General features: G+C 34.2%; 1 pseudogene; it reads left to right on the plus strand.

Annotated features, from left to right (window-relative positions):
- The first annotated feature begins 1,403 nt into the window (after positions 1-1,403).
- On the plus strand, positions 1,404-1,504 carry LOC120362059 (U6 spliceosomal RNA; annotated as a pseudogene).
- Positions 1,505-24,251: the final 22,747 nt, after the last annotated feature.

The raw sequence follows: 24,251 nt of genomic DNA on the forward strand, positions 1-24,251 counted from the left end.
TTATTTTTATCCAGTCTATCATTGACGGGCATTTGGGTTGGTTCCAAGTCTTTCCTATTGGGAACAGTTCTACAATAAACATACATGTGCATGCGTCTTTATAATAGAATGGTTTATAATTCTTTGGCTATGTACCCAGTAATTAGATTGCTGGTATATATGGTATATATATATATATATAATAATATATGGTATTTCTGGTTCTAGATCCTTGAGGAATCGCCCACTGTCTTCCACAATGGTTGAACTAATTTACACTCCCACCAACAGTGTAAAAACATTCCTATTTATTTTCATCCTCTCCAGCATCTGTTGTTTCCTGACTTTTTAATGATCACAATTCTAACTGTTATGAGATGGTATCTCATTGTGGTTTTGACTTGCATTTCTGTAATGACCAGTGATGATGAGCTTTTTTCACATGTTTGTTGGCTGCATAAATGTCTTCTTTTGAGAAGTGCCCATTCATATCCTTCTCTCACTTTTTGATGTTTTTTTTTTTTGTAGCAAGAAACTTGAAATTTACTCAGTAATTTTTGCTATAGTCATCATGCTATACAATAGAATGCTTGAACTTATCTCTTCCATCTGAGATTTTTGTATCCTTTTGCTAGACCAATCCCCTAGCTTCTGGAAACCACCATTTTGCTTGTGTGAGTCCAACTTTTTTAGATTCCATATATAAGTAAGATTATGTGGTATTTGTCTTTCCGCTCCTGAAATTTCTCTTAAAGTAGGTTCTCTAGGTTCTTTCATGTTGTCATCAAGAATAGGATTTCCTTCCTTTTTATGGCTGAAGGGTTTTCCATTGTGTGTATACACTATATTTTCTTTATTCTTTCACCCAACATTTGCCAGGTTATGAGAAGAAGGCAATTCCTCTGTTTCATGAATGGAATCCTCTAAAAACTTCAACACACATATATGAAATTTCAGAAACATTCTCATTAAATTGGGGAAATGTGAAAGATGGAAAGGATGCCCTTTTTCACAGTGTCTATCCAGCATTATCTTAAGGATCTAGCCAATACAATAAAATTGAAAAAAATTACATATATTGGTAATAAATCACCCAAACATATATTTTTCAAAAAATATAATTTTTATACATAGAGTCAATGTACTCAATTGTGGCAAAGCAAAGTTAAAAGAGTTCTATAAGGTATCTAGGATCAAAGGACAACAATTTTCACATGTGTCAGCTATTAGGTTGGTGCAAAACTAATTGTGGTTTTTGAAAGTAACTTAGTAAAAACCACAATGACTTTGGCCCCAACCTAATATATCAACAGTTGTGAAAAGAATTTTAGCTTTTCACTCTATTTTTGTACTGTTTTAGTTTATGTGCATATATGTTGTAGTTTATATATATGTATTACTCTTTTGAAAAATCAGTCTGGTACTCACTTTGGCAGCGTATATACTAAATTGAATGAAACAGAGAAGATTAGCATGGCCCTTGTGCAAGGATGACATGCAAATTCATAAAGTGTTCCATATATTTCCTATGGAATAATCACCTTCAGTGACCTGGAGGCCCTTGAGGTGGGCTGGGTGGTGAAAGGAGAGGCCCGCCTGGTGGAAGCAGGGTACAGAAGCCAGGATTTGGAGTGGGAAGGGGGATTGCTCCATGCCAGTCAATCTTCATGGATCTTCATGCAGCCATACAAAACTTAGATCCTACAGAATGGTTAATTTCTTCAACCAGCCATCATGGATTATGGCCACAGTCTATTAACTGCTTAAGTTTTTATATTAAAAAAAAAAAATCTGGCTGTTGTGTGGAAAACAAACATAAGGAGAGAAAAATAAAGGCAAAGAGATTTAAAATGGCTGGCTTAGAAGCCTATAAATTGGACTAAAGTTGAAGGAAGACATCAAGATAGAGACAAGTGGGTGTGTTTAACTTTAAAATCAGAATCGACATATTTTACTTATATGAGTGGTAGGCATGAATGCGTTATTAAGGATAACTCAGATGTTAAAAGGGAAACAATTGCATGGATGTTAAGGTTATCAGAAAGGCACAACCCTGAATACAGAGTTATGATGCACTGAGGAGAAAACTAGGAAAGCAATAAAATTTGGGAATAGTTGACACACAGAAAAGGCAGAGCACAATTGAAGGGATGAGAAATAGACGTGAGGAAAACCACCTCTTCTTTTGTGGTATGGACTAATGAGGAAAACATGGCTACAGATGTGTCATGTTCAACAATGTTCATTCTGTGTGGGTACCCATAGAAGCCATGCACATTACAAACAAAGATGTTAACTGGTTAGAAGCACAGGTTTTGAAGGCAGATAGGTCTGCTATCAATAGCAACATTGCTGCTTAATATCTGGGTTAGTGACTTGGGACAACTTATTTAATCTCTCTAAGCATTTGTTTCTTCATCTGTATTGAAAAGAATAATGCCTGTAGTATTTCCCTCATTATAAGCCTGTGAAGATCGCTAAATATACCACATGAACACGACAAATTATGGTCACTCATACATAGGTAACATTCAGTGAAAGTTTTCTCTATTAGAGTTCTGTATGTTACTATTATGTAGGAAATCTACAATTGTCCATTAAACCATACATTATGAAACATAAAGAAAGCTATGTAGTAAGTTTAACACTGTGCTTGATACCAGGACGGGGAGGTGGGGAGGTGGGAAGAGGTAGCATGGGGAGAAATGACAGATAACAGGTGAGGGGAAGGAAGGCAGCAAACCACACTGCCATGTGTGTACCTATGCAACAATCTTGCATGTTCTTCACATGTACCCCCAAACCTAAAATGCAATAAAAAAGTATAATAGTATTAAATTAGATTTGAATGAATTAAAAAAGTAAAATAGTGCTTAGTAATTCAGACTTAAAAATTTCCTATTCCATGATAACTCATTAAGTTAAAGACAACATACAAAACATTTACACACCTATTCCCAAGTGAGAGGCTAGTAATGTTATTAAAAACTTTAAGATTTTCTGGATAATACATGAATGATGAGGAAAATATTTTTTCTATTTGGATGTAAATTTGGTTTCTTTTTATAATAAAATTTCAATAGGTTATAGTCTTTTTTGTGTTAGCTAGGTGGATTACTCCTGTTTATAATTCCTCTTAAAATCAGTGAACTATCTCTAGAGAAATGAAAGATCAAACAGATGATATGGAGAAACAACTGTTTTACCTTTAAATAGGAAATGTAAACAGATAGGAGTCACTGTTATTCCAGACTAGAATTAATTTGGTTTGTTACATAAACAGAAAGGAACAACTGATACTGATTTAGGTACTATATAACATGTTTATCTGCTTCATAATAATTTGACATACACATGCTCTTGAATCAAGATCAGATGTTTGAATAACCCCCTTTTTATTTGATGCTTCATAGGAATTTTTCCTAGGGAATAAAATATTTATTCATTTATAAATTCATTCAATTGACCTATTTGTATTCTGAAGATCTAATTTTGTAAACGGAGTTCTACTTTTTTGATATCCAAATTCCATTAGTTTTGGCATAGTTTTCAGTGTTCATGCTCTTATATTCTTAGTAAGTGGATTTGGCAGTTTAACAATAATCAATATTCTATTCTGCACATTCATTCACTTGCCATGTTATGCTCTTGCTTTTGCAAGACTGTCTTATATTCTTTTTTTTTTTTTTTTTTTGAGACAGAGTTTCCCTCTTGTTACCCAGGCTGGAGTGCAATGGCGCAATCTCAGCTCACTGCAACTTCCGCCTCCTGGGCTCAGGCAATTCTCCTGCCTCAGCCTCCTGAGTAGCTGGGATTACAGGCACGCGCCACCATACCCAGCTAGCTTTTTTTTTTTTTTTTTTTTTTTTTTTTTTTTTTTAGTAGAGACGGGGTTTCACCATGTTGACCAGGATGGTCTCGATCTCTCGACCTCGTGATCCACCCGCCTCGGCCTTCCAAAGTGCTGGGATTACAGGATTGAGCCACCGCGCCCGGCCAACTGTCTTATATTCTTGTGATTCCTAGTCTGTCATGAGAATTCTGCAGTTGAGGAAGTTATTTCCCCTAGGAGTTTCAAATCAGGATCTCTGTCTCTTAACCTCGAACATTATGAAAAACTCTATGTCAAAATTTTGGTTCGTTTCATGTAGGAATTGGGCTGTATTATTTAGTGGTCTTCTCTTTTAATGTTTAAATTATTATCATCAGAGTAATTTTAACCATTTTATCTCTTTTGTGATTTTTTTTTATTTTAGGTAAAATTATTAATATCAGTATTTCTTAAGTCATGAGTTATAATGTTCAAACTGCTTTAGATTTAAGTGGAAATAGGTAAGTTCATTTTCTGTATGTTTTTCTGACTTAAGGCAAACATTTTATTTAGAATAACATAGAGCACCATTTTATTAAAAGCATAGTTAATCTGAAACTCTCTAAGTAAAAGTACACCTCATCAAAATTATGTTTATTAGATATCATATTTTTAAAGAGCAAAACTGTCTTGGAAATGGGATATCTGGGCTTGAGATTCACCTCTTTCTGTGGTACCCTAAATTTTTCATAGTAATTATTTTTCTCAAAGCTTCAGACTAAATTACTTAAGTAAAAATATATTACTAACATAATAATAATATTGTGAATATTTTTTCCAGGAAAGCAAAAGGCATAGAGTATAGTCCTATTTTCTGCCATTATTTAGTCATATGTCACTGCCAAAAATCAATCTCTGAGAAGGAAGTTTTCTCATGTCTACAGGTTTTGAATAGATGACTTTTAAAATTATCTTCAGATCCAAAAAGTCTCAGATTATTTATTCAAGAAAATTGCTTGCTAGGTACAGGAAAATCACCTATATTTTGAAAAAAGATTTAGAAATGAGAATTATAGTCTTTCTTATAATCAGTGTTCTGCTTTACATATAGTAGTATCAATCACCATTTCTAAATTATTTAAAATTTTTATATCTTTCCCATCTATCCCTATTTTATTTGGATCACTTATCTGATTCTACATTTTTCTACCCACCGTCTGTTAGCATAAATTCTAGATAAAAGCAGGATCTGTTATAATATGTATGAGTCATTTAATTTCCCTGTATGGTTTTCTTAATGAGTATTTTTTATTAGGAAATTAAGTCAACAACGCAAAAGAAAATACTTTTCAGAGCACATATTATTTTTATTAAATATCACAGTACAAAATATATCATTATCTGTCATTATTAGAGTGAGCACAAAATGCTTCCAATATACCAATGATCAGTTGGATGCAAACTTGAATTTTTACCCAAAGAATCACAGGAACGAAGCTTCGCCTCACTAAGCTACTTGTTTTCCTTAAGTCAACAGTTCAAATAGTGAAATTATGATTACCCAATATGTCATTATTAATATTATTTTATGATACAGCTCCAATATCAATTGCTTTCTTCCTAAACCAGTTCTTATTTTGAATTTCTTTAGGGCAATGTAATTTCTATTTGGGATGCTAGTTTTTTATATACAGGCTGAGAATAAATGATCCCCTACTTTCACTACTTTCAGAGGGTTGGGAGCAACCCAGTCGTTTTACCAGTCTAGTGGGATGTTTCCAGGTGAGGCTTAAAGTAAACAAAATGGTTACTGGAACTCTCTGACATAAAGTTACCTCAAGAACCAACAAGTAGCTACACACCAAAAATAGACAGCATTGAGGGTAAAATCAGAGAAGTGGGATTTCAAATGGCCAAACAGGGTAAATGGCTCTAAACCAGAGAAAAACTAAAAGATAACAAGTTTGAAAGAGTCTGAAAAAAAGTAGGGTGTGAGAGAGAACAAGAACCTGTCTGGAAGTAGAGTAAATGCATCTTCTTCAGGCCATTTTCATATCAAATTAAGTAAGTACTCTTACTTAATTCAATATTGCTAAGGAAGTTCTAGTTTTAAGGCACAGACTGAGAATGAAAATTAGAGCTCCTTAAGCAACATAACATATTTATCTTCCAATCTTTACAGTTGAATACCTGAGCTTGGCATATAATTGTAATGAAGGACAAGAAGTAGGTAGAGAAAAATGTAAAGATAAACTGGAATAAAAGATACAGAAAGCAGTACTTTAAAAGGTAAAGAGAGAACCAAGAATAAAAAGATAAACTGGAATAAAAGATACAGAAAGCAGTACTTTAAAAGGTAAAGAGAGAAGACTGAAGGGTCTCTAATCTTAAAAGATATGACCAAAACATCAAAGTAAATATTTTGTTCACTATATTTTTGTAGTTGAATTACAATCCCATTAGCTGTCTTATTCCTTAACTTCTACTGTACTTTACAGGTAGCCTAATGAAACTTGAATAATTTAATCCTCTCTTACCACATAACTTGATCCTTTGCTTTTTTGTCCAGCCAATAGTTGCTAATAAACATGGGAAATAGATGTAGAAGGTTATTTTATTATTTTTTCTCAGTTGAATCGTATCAGGTCTCTAGCGGTATGAACTTGTAGCTATGTAATCCTTTGACTGCCTTAGATTATACTTATAAATCCAAGATAAGCATCTGTAATACATGTTAGTTTGCACAGACATATTCTCAAAAGGGAAAGTTTGCTAAGCAAAAATCTGGAACCATTTTTAAAAATTTTGTTTTCAATGAAATAATATAATTAGATGAGTGGTAATTAGAAATCAGATAACCTGGTATGATTTTCAATCAGAAATTTTTACTTTTTAAGCTTTTATTTTAAATAAGCATTCATCAGTTATATCACCTACCAAATTATCTCATCTATAAAATTGGAATACTAACATTTGTTTGGGATACTTCAGGATATCATTTTTAAGAACCTATGAGTAAGGTTCATAATAAAATGAAAAAGCGTTATGAACTACTTAAAATGTTATGCAAATTAATTTCAAATACTTAACTATTATTTACATGTCACAGATATTTCAAAGAAACTCTAGTATATTTAAGGATGCATATTTATTTTAAATTCAGTTAAGTTTATTTGTTCCTCGTTATTGTTAATGGATTAAAAAGCATTAAATACTCATTTTTTTAGCTAATAGTTGTTTTAATTTACAGAAACTTTTATCTATATAAGTCACACAAACATTTATATCATTAAATATTCCTTTAAGCTATGTTCTGAATATAAACTGTAGCCATAGAAAACATTTAAAACAAAAATTCTATCACAAATTTATGATTCTATTTTTAATATTTTTCTACAAGTTTGTAGTGTGCAAGAAAAATTTTAGGTGGTAGTAGGTCATGAATCGACATTTCTTAAAAAAAAAAAAAAGGCATCCAAATGGCCAGCAGGTATATGAAAAAATTCTCAACATTACTAATCACTGGAGAAAAGCAAATAAAAACTACAGTAAGATATTGTCACACCCAGTCAGAATGGCTATTATTAAAAATTTAATTACTTTCTCTTGGATGGGCTACACAATTTATTTTGGCATATACCTAATGTTAAAAAATGAACCATAAGCTTACTCTCAGAGTCACCATTTCAGTTTTTTGTATAAAAACACTTCTCTAAGCTTATATATGTAAGTTATAAAATAGATACAACATTATCATTGATATTTAAAATCTCAGATAAATATTTTATCTTCTTTTGGCAGGGGGGTTGTTATTGTTGCTGCTAGTGCCTCTCTCCACCTCCATGTATTCACTTGAAATAGGTCAATAGCTGCAGGAGTGTTTTTTCATATCCCAGTGGCATCTGGAACCCCAGCTAGACAGAACTCTTCACTCCTCTGGAAAGGGAGCTAAAGCCAGGCAGTCAAGTGAGTAATCTCGCTCAGCAGGTCCCACTCCCATGGAGCCCAGCAAGCTAAGAACCACTGTGGCTTGAAATTCTCACTGTTAACACAGCAGTCTGGTCAACATGGGAAGCTTGAGCTTGGTAAGGGGGAAGGGCATCCACCATTAGTAAATGTTGAGTAAGGCAGCCTTTCCCTGAAAGTGCAAGGAGGCCTGGAAGTTCAAACTGGGTAGAACTCACCAGAACGTGGCCAAGTGGCTGTGTCCAGACTCCCTCTCTAGATTCCTCTTCTCTGGGCAGGGCATCTCTGGAAAAAAGGCAGCAGCCCCAGACAGGGGCTTATAAATAAAACTCCCATCTACCTGGGACAGAGCACCTGATGGAAGCGGTGATTGTGGATGCAACTTCAGCAAACTTAAATGTTCCTGCATGCTGACTCTGAAGAGAGCAGCAGATCCTGACAAGGAGAATTCTCCTAGCGCAGCACTCGAGTTCGGCTAAGGCACCAGACTGCCTCCTCAAGTGGGTCCCTGACCCCTGTGCCTCCTGACTAGGAAAGACCTCCCCCATGGGTCAATAGACACCTTCTATAGGAAAGCTCCAGCTGGCATCAGGCCAGTGCCCCTCTGGGATGAACTTCCAGAGGAAGGAGCAGGCAGCAATCTTTGCTGTTCTACAGGTTCTGCTGGTGATACCTTGGCAAACAGGCTCTGAAGTGGACCTCCAGCAAACTGTAGCAGAATTGCACATGAGAGACCTGACCGTTAGAAGAAAAACTAGCAACACGTCAACATTCAACAAAAAGGACCTCCACACAAAAACATCATCTAAAAGTCCTCAGCCTCAAAGATCATAATTAACTAAATCCACTAAGATGAAGAAAAAGCAGTGCAAAAATGCTGAAAATTCCAAAACCAAGAATGCTTCTTATCCTATAAATAATCACAATTCCTCTCCAGCAAGGGAACAAAATTGGATGGAGAATGAGTCTGACTAATTTACAGAAGTAGGCTTCAGAAGGTGGGTAATAACAAACTCCTCTGAGCTAAAGAAGCGTGTTCTAACCCAGTTTAAGGAAGCTCATAACTTTGATAAAAGGTTACAAGAACTTCTAACTAGAATAACTAGTTTAGAGAAGATCATAAATGACCTGATGGAGTAAAAAACACAGCACAAGAACTTTGTGAAGCATACACAAGTATCAATAGCTGAACAAATCAAGCAGAATAAAGAATATCAGAGATTGATGATCTACTTACTGAAATAAGGCATGAGTACAAGATTAGAGAAAAAAGAATGATCAAGCCCTCCAAGAAATATGGGACTATGTGAAAAGACCAAACCTAAAATTCGTTGATATACCTGAAAGTAATGGGGAGAATGGAACCAGGCTGGAAAACACACTTCAAGATATGATTGAAGAGAAGGTCCCCAATCTAGCAAGACAGGCCAACATTCAAATTCAGGAAATACAGAGAACCCCACTAAAATACACATTGGGAAGAGCAACCCCAAGACACATAATCGTGAGATTCTCCAATGTCAAAACAAAAGAAAAAATGTTAAGGGCAGCCAGAGAGAAAGGTCAGGTTAACTACAAAGTGAAGCCTATCAGACTAATCGCAAATCTTGCAGAAACTCTACAAGCCATAAGAGAGTGGAAGCCAACATTCAACATTCTTAAAGAAAAGAATTTTCAACCCAAAATCTCATACCCAGCCAAACTAAGCTTCATAAGTAAAGGAGAACGAAAATCCTTTACAGACAAGCAAATGCTGAAGAATTTTGTCACCACCAGGCCTACCTTACAAGTGCTCCTGAAAGAAACACTATGGAAAGGAAAAACTGGTACCAGCCACTGCAAAACCACACCAAAACATAAAGAGCAACAACACTATGAAGAAACTGCATCAAGTAATGTGCAAAGTAACCAGCTAGCATCATGATGACAGGATCAAATTCACACATAACAATATTACCCCTAAATGTAAATGGGCTAAATGCCCCAATCAAAAGGCACATACTGGCAAATTGGATAGAGTCAACACCCATCAGTGTGCTGTGTTCAGGAGACCCATCTCACATGCAAAGACACATGTAGTATCAAAATAAAGGGATGGAGGAATATTTACCAAGCAAGTGGAAAGCAAAAAAAGAGGAGCGGTTGCAATCCTAGTTTCTTATAAAACAGACTTTAAACCAACAAAGATCACAAAAGACAGAGAAGAACATTACATAATGGTAAAAGGATTAATGCAACAAAAAGAGCTAACTATCCTAAATCTATATTCATGGAATACAGGAGCACCCAGAGGTTTATAAAGCAAGTTCTTGAAGACCTACAAAGAGCCTTAGACTCCCACACAATTATAGTGGGAGACTTTAACACTCCACTGTCACTATTAGACAGATCAACCAGACAGAAAATTAACAAACATATTCAGGACTTGAACTCAGCTCTGGACCAAGTGAACCTAATAGACATCTACCCAACCCTCCAGTCCAAATTATAAGAATATACATTCTTTTCCACACCTCATAGCACCTATTCTAAAGTCAACCACATAATTGGAAGTGAAACACTCCTCAGCAAAAGCAAAATAATGGAAATCATAAACAGTCTCTCAGACCACAGTGCAATCAAATTAGAACTAAGGATTAAGAACCTTACTCAAAACCTCACAACAACATGGAATCTGAACAACCTTCTCTTGAATGACTACTGGGTAAATAACAAAATTAAGGTAGAAATAAATTCTTGGAAACCAATGAGAACAAAGGGGCAATGTACAAGAATCTCTGGGACACAGCTAAAGCAATGTTAAGCAGGAGATTTATAATACTAAATGCCCACATCAGAAAGAGGGAAAGATCTAAAATTGATGCCCTAACATCATAATTAAAAGAACTAGAGAATCAAGAGCATAGAAATTCAAAAGCTAGCAGAAGACAAGAAATAACTAAGATTAGAGCAGAATTGAAGGAGATACAGACACAAAAAAAAACCTCCAAAAATTAATAAATCTAGGAGCTGGTTTTTTGAAAAGATTAACAAATGGATAAATTGATAGCCAGAGTAATAAGGAACAAAAGAGAGAAGAATCAAATCGACACAATAAAAAATGACAAATGAGGTATTACCACTGATCCCACAGAAATATAAACTATCATCAGAGAATGCTATAAACACCTCTATGCAAATAAACTAGAAAATGTAGAAGAAATGGATAAATTCCTGGACACAGAATTAACGATCTATAGAGAGACTTAGACTCCCACACAATGATAGTGGATTTATCGAACTGTGGTCTTTGTAGTTGGTGACTTTTCGATGGGGTCTCTGAGTGGACATCCTTTTTGTTGATGATGAAGTTATTTCTTTCTGTTTTTTAGTTTTCCTTCTAACAGTCAGGTCCCTCTGCAGTAGGATTGCTGGAGGTCCACTCCAGACCCTGCTTGCCTGGGATCAGCTGCGGTGGCTACCAAACAGCAAGAGTTGCTACCAGCTTCTTCTTCTGCTATCTTTGTCCCAGATGGTTACCCTCCAGATGTCAGTCTGAGCTCTCCTTTATGAGGTGTCTCTTTGGATATATGGGGGTTGGGGAGCTGCTTGAGAGACAGTGTGTCCCTTATAGGAACTCAAATGCTGACCTGTGAGCTCCATTATTCCACTCAGAGCTGCTGGACAGGTACATTTACGTCTGCTGCAGCAGAACTCTTAACTGCCTTTTTTTTTCCCAGATGCTCTGTCTTGGGAAGATGGGGCTTTATTTATAAGTTTCTGATGTGCTGCTACCTTTTTTCAGAGATGCTCTGCCCAGAGAGGGGATAGCCTATTCACAGTCTGCCAGCAGAGGTGTTGCTGAGCTGCTGTGGGTTCTGCCCAGCTGCTGTGTAAACTTCCTTGTGGTTTTGTTTATAAAGGTATAGTTAGAACTGCCTCAATAATGGCAGTCTGCCTCAGTAATGGTGGACTGTTTTATATTTACTATTCATTAAGTGGAAGTGGATCATTATAAATGTCTTCATCTATGTTGTCTTCATGTTGAACAAGCTGAGAAGGAAGAGGAAAAGAAGGACTGGGTCTTGCTTTCTCAGGGGTGGCAGAGGCAAAAGACATGAAGGATGTGGAAGAGAAGGCAGGAGAAGTAGGCACAACGAATATCACTTTTGTTGAAAAAAATCCATGTGCGAACACACCTGCTCAATTCAAATTCATTATTCAAGGGTCAACTGTGTGTGTGTGTGTGTGTGTGTGTGTGTGTGTGTGTGTGTGTATGCATCTCCATCCATATATATCTCTCATGAACTTGACACTTGTGGTTTAAATTTTTACTTCCCAAGTGACTAAAAGTATGTGTGTAAGTTAAGCATTTCTATGCTGTATTGGTTATTTATTTATTACCTTTAGATAGTACACTTCTTTCTTTTGCAATCTTAATTTGTTAGCCTATAACTTTAAATGTTATTTTCTGTAGATTCCTGTTTCTGTTAATTCATCAAACTCATTCCTCATCCAGCCTTCCTGGTGAGGAGCTATGATCCCTTGAAGGAGGAGAGGCATTCTGGTTTTGGGTGTTTTCATCCTTTTTGTGCTGATTTCTTCCCATCTTTGTGGATTTATCTGCTTGTGGTCTTAACATAGAATGTGCCATTTATTTTTATGTTTTTGTTTGAATCATTTGGATTAATCCAGTTTTATTTTCAGTTTTCTCTGTTCACCTTTCACTTTATTGTTTCGAGAATTATGCATTCAACTTATTCAGTGTTTAAATTTTCAACAGGCATATCAACAATGTCTAATGTTAATCCATATTTCTTTATTTCCTCTGACTATATGGAATTCTGTGTACTTCAGGGGCCATCAGTCATTTCCATTATCAATATTGTGTATAATTTGGGTTATTATTATAAAATTAAAATTTATTTAGAAAAAGCCTCTTTCCAGCAGTACTCTGTTAATATTTTTCTAAAAATCTGTGTATTTTGCCTCTACTCTTTATAATTTTTAAATTTAAAAAAAGTAAAATTATAGAGTAGTGGCAAAAATACTACAAAAATTTTGGTATATACTTTACTCAGATTCTTCAGTTCTTAAAAGCCTGTCATTCTCATTCAAAATGACAAACAAATCATCAAAGTAAAAAATGTAATATTTACTTATTACTACTCATCTAATCAAAACCTCTATTTAAATTTTGTCAATTTTCTCTAGAATGCCATGTATACTTAGAATCAAATTCAAGATAGCAAGTTGAATTTATACATTTGTTATCCTTCTTCAAGTTAAAATTATTTCTGTCTTGTTTATCTCTCATGCACTTAAAGTTTGTGGTAATTTTCACGTGCCTAGTGACTAACAGTTTTGAGCATCATATTATTTGCTTAATTGCTTTCTGTATATTCTTTGGTGAGGAACCTGTTCCAGACTTTCACACATTTTTATTGTACTGCTTGATTTTCTTTTTAATTATTGACTTTTGAGTGTTCCTTATCAAATAAGTGTTTTGAAAATATTTTATCCTGCAATGAAACTTAATCTTTAAAATATCTTCAAAAAACAGAAGATTTTTATTTCAATTAGACAAATTAGTCATGTTTTAAAAAATGATTTGTGCTCTTTATATCATGAATAAAGAACAGTTTTTAAATTCCAAGTCACAAAAATATTCTACCATAATGTATTTTAGAAGTCCTGTGTTTTAGGCTTCACATTTGTGTCTTTGTTCCATTTGGGGATAATTTATGTATGTGGAGCAAAACATAAATACAATTTTATATATTTTCATATGGCATCCCTATAGGTATCTTTTTATTTATTCAATATCATTGGTTGAAATAAATATTTTCTTCTTTTTTGAATTAACTTAATGCCTTTGTTGAAAATCAGTTAAAGAGACATGTGCAGGCCTATTTCTGAACTTTCTCTCCTATTTCATCAATCCATTGTATATTCTTATATATTTACTATCTTGATTAATGTAGTTTTGAATTAAGTCTTGAAATCACATAATGTGAGTTCTCTATTGCTCTTCTATTTAAAAATTGTCTGTTGTACTTTTTAAATTAATGACATATAAATAGGTATTTATAATTAAATTAATAAATATTATAATTAATTTATGATTTTCTGTAATATAAAAAGCCTGCTAAGATTTTGATTGTGACTACATTGGATATTTAGATTAATTTGGAGATAATTAATAAAACAGCACTACTGAGTCTTTCAATTTATGAGTTCAGTATACCTCTGTATTTATTTAGGTGTTACATAATTTCTCTCATCCGTGTTTTACAGTTTTTAGCAGGCACACCTTGCACATATGTTTTTAAATGTCAAAGTATTTTATTTTTGTGACATTGTGGTAAAATTGCATTATTTTAAAATAGTTTTTCAGTTGTTCATTTTTAGTATATAGAAATATAGTAAATTATTTTTATGTATTGTTTTATTTTATCCTGTCCCTTGCTGCATGTATTTACCAGTTTTAGAATGTCTTGTAAAACATTTAGGATTTTCTTCCTAGTCAGTCATGTCACTTATAAACAAAGACAATATTACTTTTTTCTTTTAAATTGATTCCTTATTAGATCTTTAGTATGATGTTGAGTATAAGTAGTAACAATGGATATCCATACCCTGTTCCCAAACTCAGGGTGCAAGTATTAAGCCTTTTACTTTTAAATATATTGGCATCTGTATGTTTTTAATGATATCTTTCATCAATTTGAAGAATTTTCTTTTAAATCTTTTTTTACTTAATGTTTTATCATGAATGAGTATTGAATTTATATAAAGTTAAATATATTTTCTAATTTTTGTTTTGCCTTGTGAGTTTTAGAAAGAGTCTTGTTTATTTATCAAATATTTTGTAGTTTTTCAGATATCTATATAACAAGTTTCAATAAATGTGAAGGAATTAAAGTCATACGAGGTACCCAAGATAAGTTCTTCCACCAAAATGGAATTAACTTAGAAACAAGTAACATTAAGATATCTAAACACACTCACTATATATAGTTACTGTTTATATGTATATATGTATGTATACACATATATATATATATATTTATTTATAACCACGCCCAACTGGCTTGTTTTATTGGAGAAGGGGACGTGGAATAAACATGAGACAGCTGGGACCTGAGGCCGGAAAGAAGCCCCTTCCCTCCCCATACATGCCCACTGCCCCAAATAAAAAATAACCGACTATGGGAGAGCAGCCGAGACAGCGACTAGGGGCAGGGGAAGGAGACACGGAACTCGAGGGCAGCGGTGAAGAGACCATGCGTGTGCTGGGAAGGCCCAGAGGCAGCGGCAGCACGAACAGTGCCAATACAAGTCTCTGCGTCTTCCCGGGGTTATGTATAAATATAGAGATGAGGCCTTCTTTCCCCCTGCTCTCCCTTCCGCTCCGTGCTGCTCACCGCGGTCCCAGCTCCTCTTTCCACATGAGGGCAAAGGGAAGGGGGGATGAACAAGTCATCACCGAATTGCAATCAGACCCACATCCATCAGCTTCTGGATCTTCTGTGCTATTACAGGATTCTTTAAGTGTTCGCTGAGTGCCTGGGGGTCCTTCTGCATCTGTTCCAGGATAAGGCGCATGGCTGGGTCACTCATGATCTGCTGCACCTCGGGGTCGGCCATGGCTGGTCGCTTCACATCTTCGGGGCTATCGTGCCGGTTGTACTGCACCATCATACAGCGCTGGTAGCCGTCTGCCGCCTCCTTACAGCTGGAGTCCAGGTCGAGCGCCTTCTGGTACACATCCATACATACATATATACATTTACAAACAAATATTTACATACAGGTATGTGCCAAAGTAGAAATCTTAAAAGGAATAAGAAAATATTTTAAACTGGCTGATAGAAAACATATATATCAAATTTTATGTAGTAAAAGGGTACTGAGAGGGAAATTTGTAGCTTAAAATGCCCACATTTATAAATGAAGAAAGTCTAAAATTATCGACCTATGTCTCCCCCTTAAGAAATCATAGAAAGAAGAGCACAGTAATTTCAAAGCAAATTTTAAAAAACAGAAATAAGATCATAAAACAAAGAAATAGAAACTACAACAACAACAACAAAACAGAATTGGTTTCTTTGGAATAGCAGAAATAAAACAAGATGTATTCCTACAAAATATTTATCAACAGAAAGGAAAGAAATGATAAACAGAATAACATAAAACAGAGAACAAAACAGAAAAAAAGAAAATGTAGAATGAAATGACAAACATAAACCCAAATATATTGATTATTCCTTTAAATGCTCTAAATACATTAATTAAAAGCCAAAAATTTACATAATAAATTAAAATAAAAACAGCTATATGCTGCCTACAATAAATTCACTTCAAACACAATTGTATAGGTAGGTTGACAGTAAAGGGTGGAAAAAGATACACTAATAATAAGAGAGTTTTAAATCAATAATTATTTTATTACTATCAAGTGAAGTAGATTTCAAAGAAATTACTAGGAATAAAGAGAGACATTACCCAATGTTAAAAGGATCAATCACTGAGGAAGTCATAGCAATCTTAAATGTATATAAACTAAAAAGCAGCTTCGAAATATATGAAACTACAACCGATAGAGCTATAAGGAAAAATATTCTAATTCTTAATTATTGTTGGGGATTTGAACACTCCACTCTGACAATTACTAGAATTACTAGACAAACAAGAAAATTGCAAATAAATAAACTACACTATGCCATTCAATGATAAGATCTGGTTAATGCTGATAAGCATGCCAAAATCATCAAAGTACACATTCTTATCAATAGCTCAAGGAACATTCACTACAAAAGACAGTATCCTGGGTCACAAAATGTCTACAAATTTAAGGAAATAAAATTATATAAAATGTGTTCTCTGGATGTTATGAAATTAAACTACGGATAAATAACAGAAAAACAGGAAGTATTTCCAAGTATTTGGAGGTATTTCAAGTATTTGGAAATACTTGGAAACCTAAAAAGCACATTTCCAAACAATATATAAGTCATAGAGGAAATCTCAAAGGAAATTTTAAAACACACAAAACTTTTTCATCAGAAAGAGCAAATTAAAATCACAATGAGATATTACCTCATATCTGTTGAAGTGGCTAACCTCAAATAATAGAAGATAAGAAATATTGGAGCATATGTCAGGACAAAGGAACCCTTGCACAGTATTGGTGGAAATGTAAAGTAATGCAGTCATTTTAGAAAACAGTATAAAGGCTTCTTGAAAAACTTAAAAATGGTACAACTCTATGATCCAGCAATTCCACCACTGGGTCTATAACCAAAGAATATGACATTTCTATGTCAAAGACCTATCTGTACTCTTATGCTTGTTGCAATACTATTTGCATTAAGCCAAGATATGAAATTAATCTAAGTGCTTATCAGTGAATGGACTAAAAATTGTTGTTGTAAATATAAAAATTGAGCACTATTCAGCTATAAAAATGAAGAAAATCTTGTCATTTGAAACAACTTAGATGCAGATGGAGGATATTAAGTGAAATAAACCAGACACATACAGGCAAAAACCACTATTTCATGAAAAAAGAGGATGGGAGATTTTGTTCAAGTCAAGTCAAGATCAAGTAGCCTACAGAGAAGACCATATCAAAAAATTCAAATTCCCTGGTCCTCAATCTCTGTAAAGACTTTTATAGTCAAAAGCAACTTGTAAACCCTGTGAGTGAGTCATCTTAGAAACAAATCCAGTAGTCCCAAGTCAATTCACCGCCGCTGACATTGTATGAATCTGACATGTGGTTTTCTTTCTGAGTCTTGCAGCTATATGCACTAAACAAATTATTAGTATTGTTCTAAGAAAAGAAAAGAACAGCTACCACTACTGCTAAGGAAATGAAAAGACAACCAATAAATTCAGAAAAAAAAAGAATTACAAACCACATTTCCAACAAATGACTTATATTCAAACTGTAAAAAGAACCCTCAAAAATCATTTAAAACCAAATAATTATAATTTTTAAATGGCAAAAGATAACAGTGACTTCATCCAGGAAGACATATGGAAAGCAAATAGACACGTGAATAGATGCTCAACATCATCACCCATTAGCAGAATGCAAATTAAAGCCACAATTAGATACCATTACGCAATCGTTACAATATCTAAATTGAATATGATTAGCTAATGTACCCAATAATTCCAAATGCTGATAAATAAGAGTTCAAACTGCTGTAGAAATTCTCCGTTATACTTTCTTCTTCCGAAGAGTGTTGAACTTGATTTCAATGTTTAAGTAAGCAGGTAACTCGGCTGTACTCAAACTGTAAAACTCTGTACCCTTATGATAGTCAGCAACTCAAATTTCAGTTTTACTTAGCCCTAGATGAGTTAAATGGAGATTGTCCTAATCGTACAATTTAGGGAACATCCTGAGACTTCAGTGTGTAGTCTGAATATGTCATTTTTTTGGATATGTGATTTGCAGAGTTTATGCACAGAATTTGTGACTCTACTTTCTGTCTCCTTTCTTGGATGAAATTTGTATATCAAAGACCTATCTGCACTCTTAGGCTTATTGCAATACTATTTGCAATAAGCAAAGATATGAAATTAATCTAAGTGCTCATCAATGAATGAATGTACTAAAAAATGTTGTCGTAAACATTTTTACTCTCTGGCTGCCATGTTTGTCCTTTTGGCTGGTCTCTGAAAGCCAGAGGCCAGCCATAAAGACAGACACAGTAGCCCTCTCTACCAATAAGACTGCAGGTTTTCCACTGGATTTTGATCAACTTCTAATGGTGCAGACTGGTATTCAACTTTGAGAGCAAAATAAAGAATTTCACACTATAGCACTCTTTTCTTCAAAGTGTCTACTTTCATCCAGATTTTATTTACTCTTTAGATAGTTTTTAAAAATATTTTACCCAAGTTTTTAATTATTAACTGTGGGAGAGCTGGTTTGATGGACATTTTTTCCATATCTAGTCTTCTTCACTTTAATCAGGTGATCGCATTGCTTTTAACTCCAAGTACCTGACCTTTTCTATAACCTTTTTACCAGAAGGAATTCCATATTTTTCAACTAAGAAGGTCTGTTAGATTTTGTAATCATGTACCTACTTTGTGTATTTTTAGAAAATGATTTAACGTCTTTTAAAATTCTGTATGAAGTTACTTTTCCAAATTTATTTCCTGATACTCCACAATATACAGGATATTTATTGAGAACTCACTGCTTCTGAAATTCACCATATAATTTTACACACTTACACTTCTTTGCTGATTAATTATGTAGTTAGAATGATCTGTCAGTCTGAAAAAAATCCATTTGTTCGGTTCATATATAAGTATCCCACCAGCAAAAATATTTTTCTCATATATGCCTCCAATGAATACTTACTCTTTCTTTGGCAAAAACTTACCACATTTTATGATGATTTGTACCAAATATATCTGTCTTCTTCTGTAAATCATCTCATTCTTGATTAGTTATTCATCTTTGTGCCACAGTGGCATCTAGTAGAACTTCTGTCAGATGGTGAGTGCTTGATAAATTAATATTTCTACCTATATTCCTACACATTTTTTCCCCCACAGCTTTTTGGCTAAATGGCTTTTTACCTTCTTCCCAAACACAGTTTATGCCCTTAACTAGATACTCTGATGTTTCAACTATTAGCTATTAGTTTGCCCTTCTGATTTTGGCATAATACTTTCTTTGATTATACATGTGCTTATGCACACAACTAGCCTTTCGAACTGACCCATGCATGGTCTTTTTCTGCTCCTAATATATGCCTATTCTTCTAACTCGGAATTCAGCTTTCCCTGATCCACAAACCGTATGTGTAGAATATTGTGTCTTCCCAAATAAGGCAGAAGTATAAAAACTTGGATATAATTAAAACTAACCATTCACAAAAAAAAAAAAAAAAAAAAAAAAAAAAAAAGCAACTCATAGCTTCTCTCACCCAATATAGAGCTTTAAAATAGGTTAGTAATTTCCTTATTACAGGATGGGTTTAGTAAGTCATCCAGGTGTAGTGACAGGATTATAGTAATTACTATGTTTGCTCAGTCATGTTTTCTCTTCCAGTGACTTTCTAATATTCATGCAGCTGCATGGGTTCTAAATTTTTGTTGATATTCATCAAAGATATTAACTGAATAATCAATGCTCTTGATGAAAAAGGCCTGCCTTTATGTCATGTGAATTAACATTCAGAAAGTAAAAAGAATCATAGATACTTCACTCTCTGGATGAAGACTTATTTCCAAGGTAAAATTGAATTTGACTGAAAAAAAAATTGAGCAATAAAACATTTTATTTTTCATTAAGTTATTGCAAGGAATTTTTGGCAGCAATACAAAAGGGATTCTCAGTATAGTTTGGGCCCAGGAGTCTCGATGAGCAGGAAGAGACTACAGCAGATTTTACACTGGAAAGAAACCAGAGCAGTTAGCAGCACTAGACAGACTGAGTTACTGTCTTGAGGTAGGCAGTGTAGTCCACAAATACAGTGACTGTCCAATTAGCAGGACCTATGTCCATCAGAAAAGAAGTAGATTGATTGCAAATGTGGTCTCAATTTTTCCCCTTCCTTTGTCCACAAACCTGTCACTTGATAGCTTTTTCCATGAAGAAGTGGAGTCTATTTACCTATCCATGGTATCTAAAATGGCCTTGTAATTATACCCTGATGGTAAAATGTGGTGAAAGTGATACGTCAACTCTAGACTTATCCCTAGGAGATCTTGTATGCTTTTTTTTTTGCTCTCTTGGAAACCTGAAATATCAACATGATAAAAAGAGGTTAACCAGCTGCATGAAATGAGACATAGGATTCCCTCACTCTCTGAACCCCAGAAAATAAACTAGAACTCCAAAGCGGTAAGGTCAATCTAGATAAGCCCTCTCTTAGCCATCCTGCCAGCTGATCACATATGGAAGAATGAGCCTAAACAAAAGAAATCAAGTCTGGACCAGATTAAAAGAGTCTCCTATTGGATCTGAATAATTGGAAATTAATTAATTAGCAATTAATTATGTATCCCACTGACATTTCGTGGTTCTTTATTTAGTAATGCTGAAATAGCATAGTGAGACACAGTAGAAAATCAACCCAGGTACTATACATTTAGATCAAATCTGGAATGCAGAAAATTTTCCTAGTAACTTTTAATAAAAACGTTATTATGAACTTTTATCCTGGCACAAAACGTTTTTTCCCTTTGTTTAGTTTAATTCATTTAATCAGTAGAGGGAGTTCTGGTATCAAAGGTAGTCATAGGCCTGCTAGCAAATTTTCTCCTTAACTTAGATCTGGAGTTTTGACTTCATTTCCTTACATTGGACAGAATCAAGAGGCTGGCAAGTTCAGCTGCCTTTGGTGAGTCTTTGAGGGCTGTGCACAGATATGAGAGCCTATATCCCAGCCAAAAATCAGGCAACAGGACTGGGAGAGGCAGGTTACCTTATTGGTTATTAACCTAAAGAATTATAGTGAGAGGAATAATAATATATTGTATAGTTAGAAAGCAAATTAGGTATATTTCCATTCAGAAGTGTTGATTGAGAAGGTCCTGAAATTGGCAGACACAACAGCTAAGGAATGTAGCAAAGATAATAAATGTAATAATTATAATGATAATCAAGATAAGAACAGATTTGGGAACTAAGTCCACATAAATCAAAACTTTCTAGATTTCTTTAACTGATAACCACAAGTACATAGAACAAACAAGTCCACAATAAGATTTTAAAATAAAGGCATATATTAGTAATCTGGGTGTCATTACCAATAATAAAATAGGGCAATGATAACAGAAATTCCTTTAGTCTGATGAAAAATTTTAAGTAAAAATAAAACTTAAGATAATTAGGGAATAATTTCCTTCACATATAAAGATGGGAGTAGCAACTTTGGATAGTACCATATGTGAATTGAAGTTTTTCACAAGCAATAGTGATGATTTCACCTAGGAGTGTCTATTTGGTATTCCTTTTGACATGTCACATACTTCCAAAAAGTTCTGGCCATTATTAAGGTGCCCTTTTTGACCATGGAATGGTTCCCCTCTTTGCCACCCATATAGCAAATCTTACTACTTTTCCTCTAAGAAGTCAATCACTAACCCTTTCCTGATAATTATGAGATTTGCACCACCTTCAGTATTCATGCATATTTCAATATATCTCTGATTCTACAGCAATTATTCCAATCTTCCTTATAAACTGAAAAAGACATGCTGCTTCCTGTATAAGAAAAAAAAATATCTCCTAACTTTCCCCTGCGTTCCATCATTTCATGACTCTTGATGAAAACTTTTCCCTCTACTGTTTCTTTTCTCTTTGCCCTGAAATATGCAGGGCATATTTCATGTTAAAGATGTTACATAACTTTATAAACACCTTCATGTGTAAATGGGGAGAGATAAAAATATTTATCTCACATCACCACTTTTTATCATGGAGATAAGGCAATCCAGGAAAAGGACAGGATACTCAAAGTAATTAAAGAAATTCAACAAGGGATCTCTTTACATGCATGTAGGAATAGTAAGGAGAAACCAGAATAATGGTAAGTCACCTCAAGGCAAGCAGCAGCAGAAAGATGTTACCACTTCCTAGTGTGAACATGAGAGGGCAGTTAATGGAATGTAAAGACACAGCTGTAGCTTAAAGAGAGTCCTCCCTAGAAGCAGCGGATAGAACAACTCTCCATGTTTATAGTTTTCACCAAGTAGCACCTATTGACAAGTAACTATTGTCTCGTAAAGAACTGCTTTTCATTGCTGCTAAACTTCCAGTACTTCACCATCTCTCATGTGTTTCCTAACTCTGCCCAGACATTTGCAAATATTCACTTTATTAAAATATCTTCCCATGAAATGCCTGGGGTAACTTCTGCAAATAAAATATATTATTACATATTTGAAGATCTTTCCACTTTACACATTCTTGTCTCTCTGAAGTAATTAGTGCCGAAGTTTAACTCTTTCTACTTACAATTCATTTTTCTTGTGGCTTCTAGACTTTAACTGCTTTATGGTTCTAATTAGCCTCACTTTTTGTCAATCCATTTGCGCATATGTCTGTCTCCTCACAGTTGAGCATACCCCCATATAAATCTGCATTTCTGCAGTACTGAAATATTTCCTCATATTTCACTACTTCAAATATCTCATGAATATTCATTGCTATAATGATTCTTTTGAAATCATGATTCTCAAATATTTATCTTTAGACCTGTCCTCTTACCTGAGTGACAGTCTTAAAACATAATTATGATAGATGCTTTAAAAATGCCTTGTGGAGTACATGAAATCCCGTTATTACCATAGCTATAAATATTCTAACATTTCCCTTGCTGCTGTCCAAATTTCTCATTGCAAAATATGTGGATTATTTGTTTGATTATAGGCCTTTATTCTCCATTTCCACTTGTAATTACTTTCTGAAATACTATGTGCATTATATAATTTCAACACATCAGCTTTTCTGTCACAGCTTTGATTGCTGTAAATATTTGCAAAAGAGCTATTTTCAACCTCTGTGGTGTTACAAGCAGCTTCTTGATCAAAAACTGAGCTTCAAAAGACAAATTCACACAATCTCTCATATCTGGTTGGTAACAAGATCCTTCTTTTTTAAATCATTAAAATTATTTCTTCCACATTAATCTCCTAACCCAATAATGAAATAAGAAGCAAGATAGTTTATTCACATTATATCCAATAATTGTGTTACATGAGTAGTCAGGTATTATGCTTCTTATCAGGAATTTTGTTATGTTATACCTTATGTCCAAAGAAAATGGTACAGATAGAAATTGAAATGACCACATTAACAAAATAACCTCCAAGGAATAATCTAACATTATATTTTTATTAAGCACCTACACAGGCCTTGAAATCTAGTGTTTAGATTCTAAAAATGTGACATCACAGTGCTTGCTCTAACGCACACAACACACACACACACACACACACACACACACACACACATTTATAATTTTATAGTTGAACAGTGTGACCCTACATACCATAAATCTATCTAAATGCTGACAGAAAAGAACATAAAATTATTTGGCTGTCTAAAATAGAACTAATGGTTAATTTAAATGTGCTGCCTAAATAAATGCTTCACATAGAGTTTTAAAAATTTATTATTTTCCCACCACCAATTTCCATTTATTATGTGATACACTTGAGCTTCTAAATAACGAATACATATATGATAGTTTCTATTTTAACATAATTTAAATTGATCAACATGAGTTATCATCTCTTCTAGTAAGCAAAAGAAAACAAATTTTCTTCATAACTGTAACTCCATTATAAACATCATAGTCTATATTCTATTTCAGTGGATATGTCAGGAAATACACAAAAAACAAATCACAAAATATTCATTGTATGATTGACACAGGAGGACAGCCATTGCCTGCATGCGTAAGTCAACTTCTTGACACAGCTCAGGTGAGGAATGAGTCTTTATCACTATAAGGTGCTTTACCATTTCTAG

The sequence above is a fragment of the Saimiri boliviensis genome, chromosome 1, assembly GCF_048565385.1.
Source record: "Saimiri boliviensis isolate mSaiBol1 chromosome 1, mSaiBol1.pri, whole genome shotgun sequence".
NCBI lineage: Eukaryota > Metazoa > Chordata > Mammalia > Primates > Cebidae > Saimiri > Saimiri boliviensis.